This window comes from Gymnoscopelus braueri (assembly GCF_963280865.1).
Source record: "Gymnoscopelus braueri genome assembly, chromosome: 20".
NCBI classification, from domain to species: Eukaryota; Metazoa; Chordata; class Actinopteri; order Myctophiformes; family Myctophidae; genus Gymnoscopelus; species Gymnoscopelus braueri.
The window spans coordinates 1,272,780-1,295,270 of NC_137622.1; the positions used below are offsets into that span (position 1 = coordinate 1,272,780).

The 22,491-nt window shown below is 40.7% G+C and overlaps 1 long non-coding RNA gene across 1 annotated transcript in view; it reads left to right on the plus strand.

The window, feature by feature from the left end:
- The first annotated feature begins 343 nt into the window (after nucleotides 1–343).
- LOC308076530 overlaps nucleotides 344–22,491 on the plus strand; it is a 44,634-nt gene continuing 22,486 nt past the window's right edge. The window contains exon 1 of the long non-coding RNA XR_013932296.1: nucleotides 344–453. This is a non-coding gene — a long non-coding RNA (uncharacterized lncRNA). The remainder of the gene's footprint in view (nucleotides 454–22,491) is intronic.

Here is a 22,491-nt window from a genome sequence, read left to right on the forward strand (position 1 = left end):
AGATGAGAATGGGTTACTAACTTAATCTCATCCCAAAGAAGATACTATAATCTCTTGCAACTTTCCAGCCAAACGTTTACTTGGGTAACATACCGGGGTAGCCCAGAAGCAACAGATATTGGTGTGAACAGGAAAGCCTGGTGCAAATTATGGCAACATGAAAATGTGTGGAAATTACACTTTAAAAGGAATATCCCAACAAAACCATAGTATGTGGGTAAGAAGCAGTACAGCCACCTGCCACTAGAGGTGTTGTAGGAAACAGAAACATGTGTTGTTGGAGGATCTCGTTTACAAAGAGCTTTGATTGATTGATTGAAATTTTTATTAGGCAAAAGAATGTAAAACAACACAGTTACATTTATAATGCTTTTGTCTAAAAGGTCCGGCCAAAAAAGTCCTTGCGGACTTGTTTCCGTTGGGGTCCTTGAGTTAATTTCATAGACATATATAGTAGCAACCAAACAGTTAAAAAATCAACATGAAAATACAGATAATACAGAAAAAATACCACTATGTACAAAAGTACTTCAGTGGTTCTCCAGGGGTCCTTGAGGGGGTTCCAGTGGGTCCCTAGCCAGATTAGTTAATATAGCATCAAAAGTAGTTCAACCACTGTAAACCTATGTGCCGTACAAAACGTCACATCGCATTGCGACAAGCTTGTAGATCTGCTATTTGCAACAACAAAAATATTGAACATTTTTGACAAATTCTGAATATTTTTGAAACATCTTAACAATACAAATCCTTGTATGGGGGTCCCTGGCACCAGATATCTTCTGATGGGGTCTGCACCCAAATACATTTGGAGGTCCTTGACTTGAAAGTTTGAGAACCATTGTTGTGTGTTATACACACACACAGGACTGTAATGCCTCAATGTGCCATGTACTCCTCTAACTTTAACCACTTTTACCCTGGGCTGGCCTCCCTAGTTTGGGCATATAATAATAATAATTCTAATACTTCATTATGCCATTCACAGTTCAGGTGTTGTCTCTTCAGCATTAAGCCTAAATGTCAGAGGTCACACAAGACCTATTTTATGCAAGTTATACTCAAGGACATTTCCTTCTTGCCCCACCCACAAGATTTACTAGATCAAGTAGCAGCTTGACATGTTCAAGCAAAGAGCACTCAAAGAAAAGAACACGGATAGTATTAGCAGTAACACCATAGGAATGCATCATTCATTCATTCTTCGTGGTGTTTTATGTCATTTGGCATGCTTGTGTTACTAGCTGCTGGTTTCTTTAGAAGTAAATACTGCAAATAGACAGACAATATTACAAACTATTCATCTTAAATTGTAATGGTTCTAATAGCCCACCTTTTTACTAGAGTCCATGTCCAAGCGCGGACAATTCGCCTATGCTATTACATCTTTTAATATACGCAGTCCCATCCTGTCTCACTTCCTCTAATCTTCCACAGCAGTTCGTTACCATTGCAATCTATTTGCCAAGATGCCTTGTTTAATCCAGATGAAGCCGCTTACTGTTTGAGCTGCTCTCTTGTCAGCAAAAATCACACGACTTCCGTCGACTCTTCGCTGCTTCAGCACTTCTCTCTCCTTCATCTTTTCATGTTTTCTTGCCTCCTATAGTTCCACTTGGGACAGACACCAGGCAGAATTAACCCCCACATGAACCCTATTGCATCCCTATTCTGGGGGGCAAACTTTTGGCAAAAACAGCCGATCTACAAGCTCACAACACGATCACATAAGATATTTGGTGTAGAGGGGGAAAAGGAGGGGGGCCTACCCGGCCTAGTATAGCCCCCTGGGGGACTCCGGTCAATGAGGTATATAGGGTTCAAGTGGTTAAAAGTTTCCTTCACAAAAGCCCACTGCTCTCCTTGCACGTCTTTAAACCACATCTCTGAAGTCAAATCAGTTCCCCCTTGTAAGACTGAAACATGACCATATTGCTCACAACAAGTAGCATTTCAGTAGAGGACATGCATGGTTTCAGATTAATCCTCACTGCCAACTTCCCATCCCGATTACCACAAAACCATCTCATTTTCCTCTCTCTCTCCGTGGCCCCAGTGGATACATGTAAATCTAGCTTCACAGACACCTGCAGCCCTTGCTGAATCATTCCCTGGCGTTTGGCTGACTTTGATCACTGTTAATGTGCCAAACTTGCAGTGAAAAACTTGTCCCACATGCTTTTACTTTCCCCCCCCCCCCCACTCTAATCGTGATGCCATATTGCAACAGGCACCAGAGAAGCAGAAGATAAATCAAAGTACCCCACCATGCTTTCCTCCAAAGACTAAAGAAATTGGCCTATAGTATGTGATAATCAGCTGCGCAGGCTCAGCAATTCCATCTTTGTGATTTTTCATGTGGCACACACATTTTCAGAGGCTGAAAGAAAAATTAGGTTGATTTTCTTTTTCTTTTCTTTTTTGCTTTTCCATGTAAGTAGATCCATTGACATACAAAGAAAGTTTGCACATTATCCGTGTCTGTCAGGCTGCTGAGCAGGCACTGAGCCCTGTCAGCATGCCAGTCATATAAGCTCCCACCCACTGGCACTATCACGTTATGTAGATGACTCACACTGAGAACCATGTTTGATATCTGTTGATGTCTTTATTTGAGAGTCGGAGGTACTCTGCCTTTACAGTTATGAGTGCACATTATGTTTATATGCGATACTGTTTTAGACAGTGTTAGATACTTTTCAGTAACTGCAATTCGTGGGAAGCTTGGACAAAATAAAATAAAAAATGTCACACACTCTTTTACACCTGTGTCACTGTGATGTTACAAAGTTGAAGTTGAAGTTCCGGGTACTTGCAAAGTCCAACTTTACATAGGTGTCATCAAATCAAAAGACATTTTACCACAGTTAAACACAGCAATGGCTACATGATGTGACAGTGTCAACTTTGACTCTATTTTAAGAGCATCTGCCCTATCAACGTTTTATGGTATGCTACATGCTTACCACGGTGAACATGGTTAACAGGGAATCAGGGTTCAAGTCCGGAGAGGGAGCCTGAGAAACAGCTACCACATCCAAGGAAGGAAGGCAGCAGGCGTGCAAATCATCCACTCCTGGCACGGTGGGGCAGTGACGGAAAATAGCAATCCAGGACTCTTTGGAGGCCCTGTAATTGGAATGAGTGGACATTAATTCCTTTTAGCCAAGCCTAAGGCAGTTTCGATGGTACAAGCATGACATGACATTAGAATGGACAGGTTAGCAGGGCAATAACCAGCATGCATTGCACTACAAGTAGAGCAGGATGAAGCGCAATCTCAGTTTCTAACCCCCGCCCCCCCCTCAGATCCTATTCCTTACCCCTACCTCAATCACACCAAGCCATACTAACCGTGCCTTTAATGAATTAACCACTTGAGCCCTGTATCATGGGTCTTCAACATGGGGTCTGGGACCTCTAGGGGGTCCTCAGAGTTACTACAGGGAAGCAGCCAAATCTTTGTGTTGTGTGAAATAAAATTTATTTTTTACATTAATACCGTGAACCCTAGCATCCCAATTCTGGGGGATTACATTCACCAGAAAATAACCGATCTACAAGCAACAACAACAAAATTGCAGCACAACACATTGTGAGCTTGTAGATCTACTTCTTTTTGTGTAGAGGGAAAAAAAGAGCAGACCAAGGACAAAGGTCAAGTTTACTAAGTAGGCTATTTAGGATTTAAGTGATTAAATGTCTGAAAATACACATTAACATGAATCCAAAATATGAATAGAAAATATGTGTAAGTAAGCAAATGAAAATGTATGTAACACAAAACATATTGTTTTCACCACACTGATGATAGTACTGTCAAACAAGTCTATGAAGCTATCTATGAAATAGATATGAATGTTTAATCTTCTACACAATTTTATACAGTATGACATGCTGATTCATCTCTCGCTCAGCTATGGGGTCCTGTTGCCTTAACACGTTTTAGACCCATGCCCTATACAGCCTAATTCTAGCTAAAATAGCTGATCAACGAGCACACAACGCGCTGTGCACTTGTAGATTGGCTATTTTACAGATTTTGATTATTATACTTTAAGGGGGGAATTTAGAATTTAAGTTCTATATATATATATATATATATATATATATATATATATATATATATATATATATATATATATATATATATATGTTTTTTAAATAAATAATAAATAAATACATTTATGTTCACATATTCGCATTTTGAGCATATTAATGACAGGCCCAAACGCCAGGGTTAATGAGGTTAAACCGTCTCTGGCTCTTCACGCAATGCATGATGGTATTGTCCTGCAAAACCCATCCAGTCTACCCATTCACTTGCTCAGCTGCAAAGAATGTGGAACAGAATAAGCAATAGAACAACAAAAACAAGCAACTCATCCCGTTATGTCATAAACAATCCTAAACAATGTTGAAACAACAAACTGTGCTGCCATCTAGTTGTTAGTGAAGTTAGAAGCAGTGCACGGCTGATTGATAACAGACTTCAAATTAGGTTTAGAAATACACAGGAGCAAAAGGCTGACATTTTAAAAAGCGAAAGAGGAGAATATAGTAAACTCCATACTATTGTTACCCACCACACACTCAGATCACTTTTAACGTGTGTGCTGTTGTCGAGCAGAAGTTAGCGTAATTGCCTTGAAAAGCATTGAGAGTTTAATGATTAAATATTTAACACCTTGGAACTATGCATTAGTTCGGCTCTCAAATTATTCTTAGCTCATTGTGCTGGTTTGATGGCGTTCAATCAATTATTGAGCAAGTTAACTGTTATTTTGTATTTTCAAAGAAATCCATGACATTCCAAACATCTATTAAACCGCTTTTAATAGAGCCATCTGTATTGAGGCCGTCTGTGTTCATGTCTGTCACTCTGTCCAAAATTGCTCAATATAACCTGCGTCATCATCAAACCACAACACAAGGTGAAGGCCTACTTAGTTGACAGGGGACCCCCAGGGCTCTATAGGATGGTCGGACCACTCCTTTACCCCCTCTTAATACAAGTCTCTTCACGGAAAATAACCGGTCTACAAAGTTACAATGCATTTTGAGCTGGATATTTTGGCCTAATGTTCATCCCAGAACAGGGACACTAGAGTTCAAGTGGTTAACTTAGCCTATTGGATCTGGTGCAATTTGGTGGTCAATGGTCAAAGTCAGCGATGAGCCATGCAGCTCAATCATGCACATAACTAGGTTGTTAGCGCAACGTTTCATTTAGCTGTTGATGAAATTATAATGCATAAACACCTCTTAAATAAGGTTTGCCAAATAAACTTTGTGGCTGTATCCACACTTTTGTGTTGTGGTGGTGATTGACTGGTAATGACACATGGGCCAACCAACGTTGGCTGGCAAAAGATCGCCTGAATAAATTATACTGTAGTGACCAGTGAGGATGAAGTCATGAGAACGACTTTTGATAGGAATAATCTTTTTATTTGTAACACGCTTCCCAACTATGTCTCCAACCAACTCACTCTGTGTTATACAAAACGCAACTAGCCATGTCGGCCATGATTCCTAACCAAATTGTACACAAAATAAATACATGATGAATAAATTATATAACGTAAATCTACATAACACCTCGCCTCCAACACATTTTCTGTATCAAATTAACACTTATGCAACAATAAAAACAACAACAATGTAAGCGCATCCCCGGGGCATGCTAGGAATTCCTACTTAGCCAGTCAAACAGGGGGGGGGGTTCCAGGGGGTCCCCAGCTAAATTAAGTTGATATAGCACATCAAAATCACTTTAACCACTTTAGATCTACAAGCTCACACTACACAAGCTCTCGTGTGAGCTTGTAGAGCTTGCATTTTCAAAACAATCTTGAAAGAAAAGAAAAAACACTTTTAACTACACAACACATACTGCCTGGCACAAAATATTGTCAGATGGGGGTCCGCGGCCAAATTAATTTGGGTGTCCATGACATGAAACAGTTTGAGAACCACTGCAGTAACCCACTCAACAAAACACAAAGTCCTGGGATGCTGAGGCGGCACCTCCTTCGCTTCCCCAAGGCCTGGAGGCTCTGATGCCCGATTGTTAAGAGTGGCCCAGTGTGGTGGGGAGAGTCTCCATCTGGTTCTCTTCTTTCTAGGGCAGCCGTAGTTGAATGGGAGAGGGACCGCCTGGGAAACAGATGGTCCCCGGTTCGTGCCCTGGCCCCAGTCTGTGCGTCGAAGTGTTCCCGAGCAAGACACTTAACCCCTAACTGCTCCCTTGGCGCTGCCCCCGCAGCACCCTCTGCACCTAAAACATACAGTAGCTAGGATGGGTCAACCACCTTAACCTTCTAGACTTATTAAACTACTGGGCCTGAGTTCGGCCTGGCGAAGACAATAATATATTATTAATAATAAATGTTATGTATAATGCACTTTATATTTCAAACAAATCTCAAAGTGCTACAATCAGGGTAAAACATTCACATAAAACATCACAAAACTAAAAAATCAAACATTAAAATCAAATGAGGGCATAAAGCCAAGGATAAAAACAAGCTAAACAACGCTTCATTAAAAGGTAGGTCTTTAGTCCATTTTTAAAGGCATCAACAGATTGCTCTCAGGTGGTCAGGAAGAGCATTCCAGAGTCGAGGAGCGGCCGAGCAGAAGGCCCGGTTGCCCATGGTACAGAGCTTGATGTTGGGGGGGGGGGCGGAGAAGGTTGGCGTTTCCAGAGCGGAGGTTGCAAGTGTGGAGGTTTGAGGAGTTCCTTAAGGGAGGCGGGAGTGTTACCATGGATGCATTGGGGTCAATAGGGAGATCTTGTATTCTGTCCAGGAGATGGGGAGCCAGTGCAGTGAGAGGAGGATGGGTGTGATGTGCTCGTATTTGCACACTCTCATCAGGATCCTAGCAACGCTGTTCTGGTTGTACTGAAGCCTTTATTTATTTATTTATTTAACAGGGACAATGCACATTGATCAACATGTCAGTTAGAAAATAAGTAATTTTTTGGGTGAACTCCTCCTTTAACAGACCCATTTCTGGCACTGTTGTCATGGGGCGTGCACACACCAGGTAGGACCCTTCTGGTCGGTGCCTGCTCTGGGCAGGTGTTAAAGCGCAGCAGGGACTTAGTTATCCCTGTCCTCTGTGCTACCATGTTCTCATCCTGGAGAGCTGCTATCATCGGTCCCGGTACTGACCACTGGGGGGTGTCGTCTGTGAAGTCAAACCCAACTGGCTGGACTCCCTGTTGACCCACGCAGCATTCTGGATGGCTGGCTGGGCTGCTGTATCGGTGCCTGATGCACCTGCAGACATTGCAGAGTAACAGTTAAACTAGTCGATTTAATAGATAGATCATAAAAAATAATCCCCTCAAGGACCCCCCCCCCCCCCCCACACACACTTTGAGAACCACTGGTTTAAGCTAACTGTGGCCACTCAGGAAAGAGCTGACTGAGCGCACAGCCCTGGAGGGCTCCAGTGCTATGAGTCAGTATCGAGGATGTTCTAGGTGCCAATCCGCACCACCTGGGGTCTTTCCATCTGGAAGTCCAGGATCCAGCTACAGGGCCATGTTGAGTCATAGATCTTTGAGCATAATGATGAGATTGAAGGGTAAAAAAAATACAAACTTAAGTGTTATTTGCTGAACGGTTGTCAATTAACAGCATGTCAGAGTTATGTTGTTTCATGCGCAAACTTTTTAAAGACGATGCCATACTGTTACAACGATACAATTGATTTTCACTAGTCCCTGCCATGTATTTGATTTGTGACTGATGGTGAGAAAACAAATGCACTATTTAAAGTATTGGAAATCACAGGACATTTTTTTTGTTTCTGAGCACACATCAAAACAATCAGTTATATCAAAAATGTATAAAACTATAATATTTAGGGTACAACAGCAGGGAGACAATCTTGTTCAGATTATTCTTCCCAATAATAACCAAAAACCTAAATTATCCTTCTGATGCACTAGTATTTAGTAAAAAGGCAAATATACTAAAAGTTTAATAATAATAAACCCAATTTTAATGAATTCCTTGGATCAACATTTTATAGAATAATGTGTTAATTTGCTTCTGTATATTGTTACTTTACTTCAAAGGTTTTGCCATTTTCTGCTTTTGTTTTTTATTTTAGGGTGTGGGTTTGGGATAGGTGTAAGAAAGGGTTAAAATGAACCCCTTGGAACATTTTTCCAGCATGTTACCATGCAGCCTGTTAAAAAAAAGAAAAAGAAAAGAAAACATATGTGTATGAACCCCATTACATATACATATACATACATATACAGAAATAGACTCAAGATGTGCTTGAATCTTAATGATACCCATTTAACCCCTTGGAACATTTTTCCAGCCTGGTACCTGGCAGAATCTGAAAATAGCCTGCACACTTCAAGGATTAGAACAGAACAGGTGGCAAAAAACAATGAATCCACCCTATGCATGTGGACCCCCGGCCCCTTTCCATCTCGAACCAGGCTGCTGGAGGCCCATGCTTCATACTTCTGCTGCCGTTTATTTATAGTTACAAATTTATAAATTTCCTACCAACCAGGACACATTATTAAATCATTAGAGGCCATTTCAACCAACATGTGAGGAAGCCAGTGTGCCTCTTTGCCAGAGAAAATGGGCATTCCTATATTTATAATGTTCTGATTTATTGCAACAGCGATTTGTTCACATGCTGTGAATTAAGTCTAGGCTATAGCTAATCATTTTGTAACCTGGTCATTTCACATCATGAAAATCTTTTTACCCAAGGAGGTTTAGACTTAGAGAAAATGTGGCCGCTTTATTTTTAATGAAATGCACCTTATAATAATTCATGTGGCTTGAAACAGAAATATAAATCAAATATAATTTTAGGTTAAGGCCCTCGGACACAACTGCATGTATTTGTGCCTTGTGGCCCGAGAGCAATATTAAGTTGAGTCGCCCTGAGCCCTTGGAATTGTAGGAGTTGAGGCATTACATTTAGTTTGACTTGGTTCCACAGATTAGATAAATATTGTGAAAATAGCATATCTTAAATCACAACGCCTTGCAGCTTGTAGATCGGCTATTTTCAAATTCTCTCTTATATTATTTGACAATTTGGGCAATGTTTGACCACTTTATATAGTTTGTTGAATACTCCCCCCCCCCCAAAAAAAAAATCATGTTGTGGGGACCGCCCTGGGGTTCCCGACCCACAGGTTGAGAACCCCTGATCTAGACTATTTATTATAATCAGAAACACGTGGGCAACAGAGTGCCAAGATGGGATTGAGAGGACGACGGTAATATTTCTACTTTTCAAGGTTTGGTGACGTAACGGCCGCCGGGCCGCGTGCGTGGAGACAGAGAGGCCTGTTTACACATTATTCTTCACATGAAGACATAAAGCTGGATGCCAGGCCGCCGTAAAACAACAATATAAACATTCACTCAGCGACGACGACACGCCAACCGCCATAAAACCCCAAAGAAAAAGATTCTCAGGTTAATGTTACCTCGTTACTTCTTCTACATGGAGAACCGTCGTCTTGGAAGAAAGGTGACTTCAGTTCAGGGCCGGGCTTCCTTTCCTTATTCCTTCTGACTGAAACAGAACACCGACCCATTCAATGGTCTAATAAAAGGTGATAATGTCCCATTCAATGCATTGATAGCATCCGAATCAGGTGAACAAAACGTGTTGCGCAGCTTCAAAAAAGGTGGTCGAGTTGAACTTCTCCCGACTGAACCTGAACAGAACCGGAAAGAACCAGAACAGAACCGGAAAGAACCAGAACAGAACCAGAATTATTTCACGTGGCCAGTTTTCCATTAAAGAAAAGAAAAAAACACGTGTGTCACGGTCTTCTCTTCAGGCTCCCTTTCGACGGAACCAGAACTTGTGTGGTGCGTTTTTCAAAGACGTTTCCCTTCGCAGTTTGACCGAGACGGAAGAAGAACCAGAATTATTTCAAGTGTCCATGCTTGACGACAAAACAACGTGGTCAGTCTCTTGTGCGTCGTGTGGTTCACGTACAGGGCGGCTGTGTGTGTGACGCAGCAAACAATTCACACTAAGACAGAACCAAGACCCAGAACCACCTGTGCGGTGCAGCTTCATCAATACAGGCGTGTAAACCCGCCCAAAAACAGGACAAATTAGAAGAACCTGTGGAGTGGAGACGTTTTCCCAATTCAAACGACGATGCCATTGAGACGAGCATTGAGACGACGGACGGCCCCAGGAGAGTCTTGTACCAGCAGCACCATGGTGACCCGACCACAGCGACCCCAAAACGGCCCGAACATGATGTCCAACATGGCGATGAAATGTCTGGTGGTTTACAAAGTGGTCCTGTTGGAGAATGCCCGCAGCGCCCTGGAGCAAGAGCTACGAGACTTCACCAGTCAGGTGGGTTTGAAAATAAAACTGCATGGAACCAGGTGTTAAGTTTGGCTTGATGTCCACCATCCATGAGACAAGATGGAGGTGTTGTAGGCCTACTTGTAACCTAGCTGTAGTATACAACTCTCGACGTATTTATGATTCTGACGTTTTCAATCTACGAGAGTTGTAGGGTTCACGCCCCATGGTGACATGAACTTTCTGCACTATGCCCCGCAGATACTCCAAACGTGTACAAATTGAAAATAAAGGTGCTTACCCCCAAGCCCCATATGTTAACTGTCTCTACGCGGTAGTAGTTTAATGTAATAATCCATATCTTTCAATAAAGAAGCGTTTTAATGCCGTCTGTGGCCGATTCTGTCGGAAGTTCCCAATGGGCGGTAGTTACGGGGCGCATCCGGTGAAACCCGGAATTACACTAAATGTAAACAGGAAGTAAACGAGGGTGAAAAAATGGCGTTCGGCCACAGACGGCATTAAAACACTTCTTTATTGAAAGATATGGATTATTACATTAAACTACTACCACGTAGAGACAGTTAACATTTGGGGCTTGGGGGTAAGCACCTTATCTTCAATTTGTACACGTTTGGAGTTTCTGCGGGGCATAGTGCAGAAAGTCCATGGGGCGTGAACCCTACAACTCTCGTAGATTGAAAACGTCAGAATCATAAATACTTCTACGAGGTGGTGGAAAAAGTGCACTTTTCTTTACTTAAGTACAAGTATCAATACTGCAATGTAGATACTGTTACTAGTAGTATCGGCATCAAAATGCACTAAAAAAGTACCTAATGTGAAAATACTCATTGTTCAAAATGTATGAAAATGGCTGATCTAGAAGCTCACAATGCGCATTGTGAGCTTGTAGATCTGCTATTTTCAAAAGGCCGAATTGTATATAGGGCTGAAGTGTTTGGTGTATGTTTTGTTATAATAATTAAAATTTACAAAGGAACTAGTAACTAAAGTTTTCAAATAATTGTAATGGAGTAAAAAGTACAATATTGTCTAGCCTTCTCCTGCACAGAGGCACAATAAACATAGATTTTATTTTTTATTTTGAACCCTCATGGTGAATGTTATGTCTAATTGGAACAGTGGTACAACAAGCTGTAATGCCTCTAAACACATTTTAAACTTGTCTGTCAATGCCATCTTTTGCACAGTTCAAATCCTCATGCTCTTTTGTGTATGTATATCTGTTTGTAATTGTTTTGAATGTATAGTATTTCACTTTTATATATTTCAGTATTATAGCAGCTTGTATGAGTAGTTTTTTGTCTCCCTGTGTTTGTCTCATTGTTTGCTGCTGTTTTTTTTTAACCTTTTATATTTGCTCAAGGTCACTGCTGCAAATGAGGGTAACCTCAGTACCTCAAGCATAAATAAAAGTTTGACTGATTAGAAATTTTGAATACTATTTAATATCTATAACAAGTACAGGAAATAGTAGGCGGTATGAGGCATATTTAGCCCTCTATTAAGTTTTGGGGCAACTTTAAGGAAGTAAGCAAAGTTGTATAATTGCATATTTTGCTAATTTTCTTTTGTAACATTAATAACACTTTCAATGACCCTGTGCATTACCTAAAGATTGTTTAAAAACATTTCAGGCCACTGACTACGTCCAAGACTTCCTAGAATCATATCCTCCCTCCAAAGACCTCAACCATGATGATCTTGTCATGTCACTGGATACCAAATGCCAAGCCCTCAACAAGCTTCTGGGGTTCTTTAAAGACATAACACAAGGTAGGTTAAAGTACAACACTAGTCAGAGTAATGCTATAAATGTTACTATTCATAGTAAGTGTAATACGTGTTTTCCCATACAATTGTGTGATAACTGATTTTGTCTGCGATCAAATACTATGAATGAGGCAATAGTATTCTCTTCGCTAATCCCTCTCTAGAACGGCCACTGTCCAATCCTACATTAGCCACTGTAACTAGGTGCGGAACAAGGGTAAATGCTGAAGTGGTGTGCATATCGCCACTGTGGGGTGGAAAGTTTTCTGAAAAACGTATATTTAGATTTTTTTGTTTTTTGTTTTACTATATACTGTATAGCAACAATAACTCAAAGTTAGTTGAGTAGTTAAAAACATCTTAAATTAGTGAAAACGTGGCGACACGTGAGCTTGTAGATCTTATATTTTCACTACTTTTGTGACACATTTTACACATTTTGTGTGTTTGATGATGTACGGGAAAAAACAATTTGAAACATGGAGATACAAGGTTTCTACCCAAAAATGACAATACGTAATGTTCACGTCAACTGCAGATGCTCTTAAAGTTTAGAGGGGGATACTTTTTTTGCTTTTCTTAAGCCAAAAACAAGAGGAGAGCTGTGGGATATGGATTAAACAGTGTGGAAGACCTCACTAACAGGTTAATCCATGAAGATCGACAACAATTCCCGCCCTCTCTCGATCTTTCTCTGCACCAAAGAAGAGGATGAAAACAACCTATATTCCAGTTCACACAAAAGAGCAGTGTAGTCCCACAAGCTCCGGCAGTGTGCACACGATAAGATGAAGAAAAAAAAAAAGCTCTCCACTTACATCACTCCTGTCAGAATGGCACAGAAAACCATGTCTGTGGAGGAACCAACTTTAAAGCATGCTGGGCTATAAAATAATTCCTTTTAACAGGTCGTTCATGAAAGTCCTTGCGGTCTTGTTTCCTTGTTTCCTTGGCTCCTAATAGTTATGCTGGGTAAATGCAGTGGGCGAATTTCACGTAGCCTTTGTGCAAATGTACTTTGACAAAAAAAGACCCCAACTGCACGCATGCACATTGCACACACACTCACTCACTCTAACACACTCAGTGATGGCCGTGACACGCATTTCGAGGGAGGCAGGACTTGGTGAAGGGCAAATTATGATGGATATAACTTGTTATTAAGATTACCTGGTGTAGTTTTGGGTAGCAAAGAAAACCTGAATACACTCAAACCTCAGATGATTAGTACAAGCTGTATCTAATGTAACACACTTGCATTGCATAATAATTGTCTATCCATAATAATTGTCTATTGTATGGATATGTAATCAGTATTCATCAAAGCATTCTCTCTCTGTCTCTGTCTCTCTACCATACCCTTATTTTTAGCAGCACAGTCGCGTACTGTTAAACACTCTGAAGATGGAGTTGCAGCAGGGTCGATGACATCAGATGTGCTGAAGATTAAGGCTGTGTTGCAGAATTCCCTAGTGGCCAGCCCCATAACCAAAACAGAGAAGGTGCTGTCGCAACAAGTGAAACAGTCACAAATCCCCCCAACTAAAGCCGCCCATGATGATGTGATCTGCAGCATTTCATCTAGCCATGACACTGTTGTTGAGACTGTCACTTCTTCCTATCACTTAAAAGGCAAGGAAAAAGATGCTTCATCCTGTCACTTAAAAGGCAAGGAAAAAGAGGCTTCATCCTGTCATTTAAAAAGCAAGGAAAAATATGTTTTTGAAAAGGATTCATCGGTTGAGCCGCCAACCACGGTTCAATGTCAGAAGGATAATACAGTGTCTGTACCACCTGTTCAACCTTTAAATCCAAAGATCAGTAACCTAAACTCCAGGCAAATGTTACTAGACAGGGTTGTCCATGTGCAACACCAGAAACAAACCACATCTCAGCTTTTGCACTTCCTGAAAACAAGCGCCAGAAACAAGGGTGTGATGGAGGTCACTTTTATAGAGTGGAGGAGCAACGCTGACCACCCCTCAATCCTGACCCAGCCAGCTTCACCTGACATGAAAGTACAGAATCAACAGAGCACACATGATGTGGCAGAACCACTGGCCTTGACGAGGAAGATGATTGGAGAAGTGGAGAGCCAAGCCCCGGTTTTCCAATTGAAGCGAGTCAATTCCAGCGGAGCAATGACCTACACCTACATGAACGCCACAAAGACAGAGCTGTGGGATGTCGGAGACATCTTCACAGACTCATCTGAAGCCAGCACGTCGGAAAGTGATGCAACCGAAGACAACCAAAGCGAAGGTTCTACTGTAAGCCTCAAGCCAGCAGAACCTCAGAACGAGAAGAGTTCTGTTGTTGCAAACGTCGCCAACCACGTCAGCATTCCAGACTTCCCAATCAAGAAGTTGAAAGAGATGGAAGTTGTGGTGTCTCATATTGTCAGCCCAGGAAAGTTCCATGTCCAGCATGCAGATGCCATCATGTGTCTGCAGGCCCATATTTCAGAGTGAGTCATTGGAAACACATACTCATTTTGTGCATGTTTTATACTTTGTTGCTCTGTGTAGCCCCAATATTTATCCCTCTGACATTTTTATGTATAGTCCCGTATTTTATTTTTCACATTTGTTTTTTAGTCTGTACTGCATTGGCTTCATAGGTGGTGGCCGTGTTCACTGGAAATAATAATATTTTGTGAAAATAATGAATGGTCAAACGCAAGGACCTTAGAATGAGCGTTTTCTCCCTTGTAGCCCCTCGCTGCTTTTTTAGACTGCCTTTTGTATAGCCGCAATACTCTGCTTAATTGTTCCAATTGACTGTACATGTTATGTATTTTAATCAATTTCACACTGATTGTCCTATTTTCTCTTTTTTTGCAGTGACTGGAAAGCCACTAGTTCATTTGTGGAGCAAAACTGCATTCCAGACATTGGAACTCTTGTAATGGGTTGGATCCCAAAGCAGAAACAATGGTGCAGGGCCTGTGTCACCAAGATATGTGGAATGAGAGGAGGTGAGCCCATTTCTCATTATGTGATATTGATTTAGCAAATGCTTACCCCTAGATGGTAGTAATGTCACTCATAGTGCCTGCAGCCACTTAAGATATTAATAGTATGTGTCCCTGACAAATGCGGTACAGCTAGGTTTTCATTTCTGCAATTGAAAACAGATGGATTTAAGTTATTTATCTGCTTAACTAATCGTGTTCTCTCTCGCTCATATAATTAAGGGAGAACCACTGACAACGATGTCATGGACACCAGGCCAGACATCGTGGTAGAGGTGAAGAGGCTGGATTATGGAGACACTTGCTGTCTTCCTCTGAGGAACATTAGAGAGCTGACCCCTGAACTGCTTGTCCTTCCACTCCAGGCTGTACAGGTCTCATTGGCAAATGTAAGTGGTTGCATAATAGACCATGGAAAACCTAAAAGAACTCTCACTTTGTAAAAAGAAATGTCGAAAAGGGAGGCCAGCTGATGCACAAAAACATTTTCTTTTACCTAAGAAACGAGTTGTCTAGACTAGAGTGATTTTCAAACTTTTAAATCTTTTGTTTTTGTTTAGTGAATATTTTTTCATAATCTCAGATCCACCATCCCACCAAAACAAACTCCATATTTTGGCAAGACTGATGTTATCAATATGACACATGATATTCACTGGGAAGCCCCAGCGTTATTAGACCCTGTATTGTTTACAAAGTCATATGGTAACAAAAGAACGCATGCATAAACAAACATTTTGATCAAGAGACCATCAGACAGAGCTGTTCCTTTGACTCATGTAAGCAGCGGTGTGACAAATCACTGCTCACATCTCCCACAAATGCAGGGACACAACAGCCTTGCCCCAGTAGGACATTCAAGTTGAATGTTCTGCTGGGGTTTGAGCTGATGCATCCCTTCTCATTTTTGTCTTATTGTTTTCATTATGGACTTTTTCTTTTCTTTCAGTACACCCATAGCATTAGTACTAACGCTGCTGGCCAACTAGATGTGTGTTTATATGAAACGGTGGACTGCCATGCATTCGGTTGTACTGTGCTTTGTTTGGCACCAAGTAAAGCACTCTGATTAAAGGTAGGGTAAGTGATATTTTTTTGGTTAAAATAAAACGTTTTTTGTTAAAAGGTTAAAGCACTATATGCTAATAGTAATCATTGCTATAGAGTGTTTGTTAAGTAACCAAAGTCTCCCTGTCTATCCAGCCTTTTAATAAACCCAAAATAAATGTTCAGATGTGTTGCAAAACTTCAGTCAATCCGGAGAGAGTACCGATTTATCAGCCTAATATGTTCCAATGTCTGTATCTGTAATCTGTATCCTGTCTGAGTTCTCTATCCTGATTGGATAAAATTGGTATCCTGACGTATAAAGAGCTGGTGAGACATGGAGACTCCTGTTACCAAACAAACACACTATAGCAATAAGTACTATAGAGCTATTTAGCTTATTTTAACCAAAGAAAATCACTTGGCGTACGCTACCTTTAACCTAGTTTGTGAGAGCCGCAATAGAATTGTTTAGCAGAAGCCATTATTTTGCGTATATTAGCATGTCAAAACAATAGGCATGTAGGCTATAATATATTGCCGCACATGGATTTTTGTGTTTTGCATGTACATTTTATTATTTACCTATTTATTTAGCCTTTATTCAACCAGCAGAAAATCCAGTGGATATTAAGAATCTTCGTACAAAGGGAGACCTGTTTAGGCAAAAACACTACGCTGCACAATTACAGTGCAGAGACAAATTTCCAAAATAGGCAAGTAAAATGTTAATAAAACAATGCTAAAGACTGCCGCCAATTCAAAATGTGTATCTCTTTCCCTCTCCACACACTCTCTCTCTCTCCACACACGCACTAATGTACAAATATATCACCGTAAATGAGAAAGCAATTGAATGTAAACATGGCACAGAAAAACGGATGAACACACTGTTATTGTCCCCTCTGTTCTAAAACACTATTATGCTAGCATAGAAGGTAAGGGGTTAATATGTTGTCCTGCTCCGAGTTTGTTTAGCCAGGATAATTGGCCTTCAGAAATATGATTAGTCACAGTCTTATCTTTAGTCAGGTGATAAAGGAAACACATTAGCACAGGAGGACATGGTAGTTTACGTCTGTATCCCCACCCCCAGGTGACTCCGGTGGATGGGAGGTACTGGTCGGAGGAAGCAGTGGACTGGTTTAGAGCCATGGTGGACAGCAGGACCCTCTATGCCAGGCTTTACCCGCAGGGGACCAGAGTGATGGCCGAGTTGTTCTTGGACAGGGGAAAGATAGGAACCATGAGGTAATTTTGAGTCTGAAACACATTAAATGCATTCCCCGGCAGTTGTTAGCTCCAGATGAAAAGGAATGATTAATGATGTGCGATGGAACTTGATAATATCACCCGCAGATTTTGGCCTTGTGTTCAGGAGGCATGTCTCATTGCTAGAGAGATGCTTCGCATTTTATTATGCCTGCTGTCATTATGCAAATAACATTTGTTATACATGTTAGGCTTGAACTATGTATAGTTTCAGAATCAACATCGCAATGTATGCATGTGCAATATTCACATTGCAATGTCAGGCAAATTGGACTCATCAGTCACGTTATGCTAAACCTTTCTCTTTTCTTTTTTTTTAACTGCTTGACCGAAAAGCAGAATTAACAAGATCTGCATTTTGAGGAACAGTCTAATCTGATGAATAACACAATTTATTCAGAATTAATGATTCGTTGGTTACTGGTCTGGCGCACACACTGCATGTGTGCTCAGTGAAATGCCACCACAGTACTTCTCGAGAACATGCTGATTGATTCATTGAATTTGTGTACAATTCTGTCTGTAACCATAACATCAGCTCACAACGTTTCATTCTGCGAGCATGTAAATTGGCTGTATTTGGCGAATATTCACCTATTTTCACTGAATACTCGCCTATTATGACATGCCCACAATAAGGATGCTAGGATACAAGTCTGGTTAATCTCAGATTGCGACATGTTTTAAACATAAAATCAATCATTAATACCGCAGTGTTGGTTGTTCATTTCAGGAGAGGTACGTCCCTGTCCGTGAGGCTGACCCAGAATGGACACGCACAACACGACAAACTGAAACTATTCAATGGAATGAAGAAAAGGGGTAGGTAGCTTTCACAGTTGTATGTTTCATATTTAAGCGTCTAGGTGGCAGTATAGTCTTTCCTATGCTCAACGCAGAACTTGCCGTCTCATCCTGATTCTTGTTTTTCTTTTGTTTAGGTACCTTTAAAATGAAAAAACAAGAGTCTGCCTGGGAGGAATACCTCGTCTCATTCTGTGCTCAGAAGTAGGAAGCCAGTCTAACTGAAGTGGGCTGTTGTTTTGTAAATTGTTACTGTAGAAACCTCCTCCTTGGATCAATGTAAGCCTGTTTTGTCTCAATTGTCTGAAACAGAGTCCGCACCTAAGTCTAATCCAAAACCCCCGTATAGCAGTCCTGACATATCAGATTTAACCACAGAGAACGTTTATGACTCATTCATATTTAAAAAGCCTGGTATTGATCATCTGACTTTGATCATGACCAGATTCATTCAGATGACATCAGTTTACAAGCAAAAGCACGATGAGATTTTAATTAAAGGTCAGATGTGGACGAGCTGCTGTTGTACTTGGCTTTTTGCAGCGCTCTGAGGAATCAATAATGTTCAGGCTGGTTTAAATCTCAAGTTGAAGGCAATTGACTGAAGCAGCGCAAAGTTGAGTAGCAAACGGTATCAACCATGCATGTGTGTGTTTTGTGTAATAATATTGTAACTTACCTTATTAACCTTACAGTAAGTGTGGACCCAGCACATAGCGTTTTGTATTCAACGAGGATGAGCTTATTGCCACAGCCTTGATTTATTTTATTTATTTTTTGACGGGGACACTGCATATCGATGAACAGTACATCTGTACATCAATGTAATGTAAATACACCAAATTTAGCAAAGATGCAAATTTACATCCGCAGTCCCCACAAAAAACATAAAAACAAGCAGACAATAGAGTACATTACATTACACAGGGAAAACGATTGCACCATATTTTTAACTCGGAGGAATGATTCAATGATTGCTGCAATGATGATGTCACAGTAAAATGTGTCAAAATGGCCATTTTGACACATTTACTGTGATTGATACACACAAAGGCATCAGTGGCATTGGCACATTCCTCTGGAACATTCTTTGTGTGTAAGTTCACTCTGGATTAGGCAAAGGCTTTATCTCCTGGTTCTCTTTTTTTATTCTGAGAGTTGAACTTGGTCAGAGATGAGCAGTACAGTCTTCTCAACAGGTTTTCCACCCAGCATTAAAGAAATACTTTATAAACTCCTCACAAAAAGTTTGGAAATTTATCTTTGGTCGATTATTTCCCCCCTTCAATAATTGTATTTTGCATCATTTTTATCATTGATGGGTCACCTTTACAACGAGGTATAAACTTGTAAGGATTCTGCAATCGTGGAATGAGCAACACACCTAAATGTGTGTGTGTGTGTGTGTGTAGCACCCCCAAACAACTTGCCAAAATCCCCCAATATGCTTCTGTTGGTAATCGCTCTTGTTTTGAGCGACCTGCCAGCACACACCTGCTGGCAGGTGGCACCTGAACATGGGTCCTGTGAGGAGTTTATATAGATGTATAGTATACCGTGACGATGATAATTAGCAGTGTAAAATGTAAAATTGTCTGCTGTGCGAATGGATATTCATTTAGTTAAGACAGCTTTTCTTTTTCTTTTCTGTTTTAGGATAATGTGCTGTTAAATTTTGAATCGAGTAATTTAGATTACTGTTGATTTGGTTTGCTTAATTTTTTGGTAGAGTTCTAACCCATAGATATTTCTTTTAACAAACAGGGGAAAATATATTTGTATATCATTTGTTTTGCCAGGATATTCATAAAAATAAAGTCCATGTTATTGAAACATATCAAGTCTCCGTAGATTGTTGAATGAACAGCGCGTGCTGAAGGAAGAATACAAAATTAGGTTTATTTCATTCAGAGAATTGCCAGGCCACCCAAGCCCTCCCACTACCTTGTCGAACGTGACGCACGAACGGCCGTGGCACGCCGAACTGCCGTAGGTCATGTAACTGCATGTGACAAACAGCTGCTGTGTTGTTTTCCCTACATTTATTCTCTAATTTCCTACTGTAAATTTTTTGTTTTGTATAGAGAGCTTAGGACAGCGTGGTCATCGCTAGAGAACTATTGACAGCAGTAGGAGTACGGCTGTGTACACTGAGGTCTGGGGGGCAAGTGTCTGTGTGCCTTCATCCATCATTCTCACAATCTGTGACCACACGCCTTTGCTCATTCGTAAGCAGTCTAGTGAGAGGGGTTTATTTATACAGCACAACAAATAGTTGCAATGTGCTTAGCATAAAACTGAGAATGGAAAAAAATAAATAAAACATGAGGGAATAAAATGATTATTTATGGAAAGGCCTTTGTCACACAAGATTTTTCAAAAATAGCAGATGTACAAGCTCGCAGTGGGGCACGAAGTGACACGCTGTGAGCTTGTATGTGCTATTTTTCAAATAGCCAACACAAAAATCTAAAATGACACGGATGCTTTCCCAGTTTTAATGGGCTGAAAGACTTAAAGATGATACTGTTATAGCAAGCCTAACCTCAGACAGGTGGTTCCAGACAGAGCCAGCAGACAGACAGCAGAGGCACATGTCCATTTTCCACACTATGGTGGTTAACCATGCAAAGCCGTGCTCTGTAAACCTGCCCTCTTTCTCCAGTGAATGTCCAGATATGTGAAGAGCTGAGCTTATGGTGTTATGTGCAGAGGATTTTAATGAAATTCAAGCCTTGTCAGCCGTAAGGCTGTGGTTTTATTATGAAAGTTTGTTGAGCTCTCCAAATGCTGCTCAATTTCTTTCCTTTGATATAATCTGCTCACAGAGTGACTGAAAATATTACACTCAAAGGAGTATTGGAAAAGTAATGACGACAAAACAATTCAAAGTAGTGAATGAGAAAAGTGGGGGCCGATTTGTTGCCTATTAAAAACCATTAAACTTATTTTAGTGCAATTCTTTGCCTGCCCTGTATCATGAAATTGATGTAAAATTTGCTATCCAGTTGCGGGTAATCATTTTGACAGAGATTGATGTAAGTAATATTCATATTGGCATATTCACTGCATAATAGTATTTTGGTCTGTGGAATTCACTGCCATTAAGGACCAGCTTGAGCCAAAAGAGCCAATGAGACAGAACTTCAGATGGCTGCAAATAAAGCCATTGTGTAAAAACCTCTTCTGCTTTTGATTTCCTTCCATAGAAGTGCTTCAAATAACCCAGCAGTTCTGCAAAACCTCTGTCTGACTGGCTCTGTGACAGTGGTGGAAGGTAACTAAGTACATTCAATGAAGTACTAATAATAATAATAATACCTGGGATTTATATAGCGCTTTTCTGAATACTCAAAGACGCTTTACATGTTGAACTAAGTAGAGCAAAATAAAAACAAAACAAAAACAAAACAACTTTAATAAGAGAATCTAGAGAATAAAAAGTTAAAAGGCTGCAGAGGGCCAGGGAATAAAACAAAAGTTGAATGGCAGTTGAAAAGGTGGTAGGAGATCAGGCTAGGTGGGAAAAGCAGTTCTGAAGAGGTGGGTTTTGAGGGAGGTTTTGAACACGGCAAGGGTGGGGGCGGTTTTGATGTGAGGTGGGAGTGGGTTCCAGAGGGTGGGTGCTGCAACGGAAAATGCCCTATCACCCCAGGTGTACTTAAGTACAATTTTGAGGTACTTTTATTTTACTTTTATATGTAAATCTTTTGATACTTAATACTTCTACTCCACTACAACTCGGAGGCAAATATTGTACTTTCTTACTCCACTACAATTATTTGATTTGATTATTTGTTACTTTAATTATATTAAAGAAAAGAAAAACATTAAATTAATTAAGCCCTATTTTATACTTAAAAAACATAGTCAATTTTACAGCCTTTTACTTGTGACTTATAAGTTCAAAACAACATCTGACTACTTCTTCCAACACTGTCTGTGTGTGACAGTGGACCAGGTCAAAAACACCCTCCACTCCCCTGCCCCGCTAAGCACAATAAATACTGTGGCAGGGCTGAGTCCTTTTGTGTCCACACAGATTCTTTCTTTGGCCCGGGGTGGGCGGATATCGAGGCGTTTGATCTGAATTCTAAAGGGTCTTGTTGCAGCCCCATAAAGGACGCCATTGTATGCAAATAGTTTATATAAGAGCACATGACCGCTAACGGTGCAGGGCACTGGCTAGTGGCGGAGGAATGATTAGCATTTTCCAAACGCATGGTATTCTCAATCCAGCCTTTTCGTTGGCTAAAAAG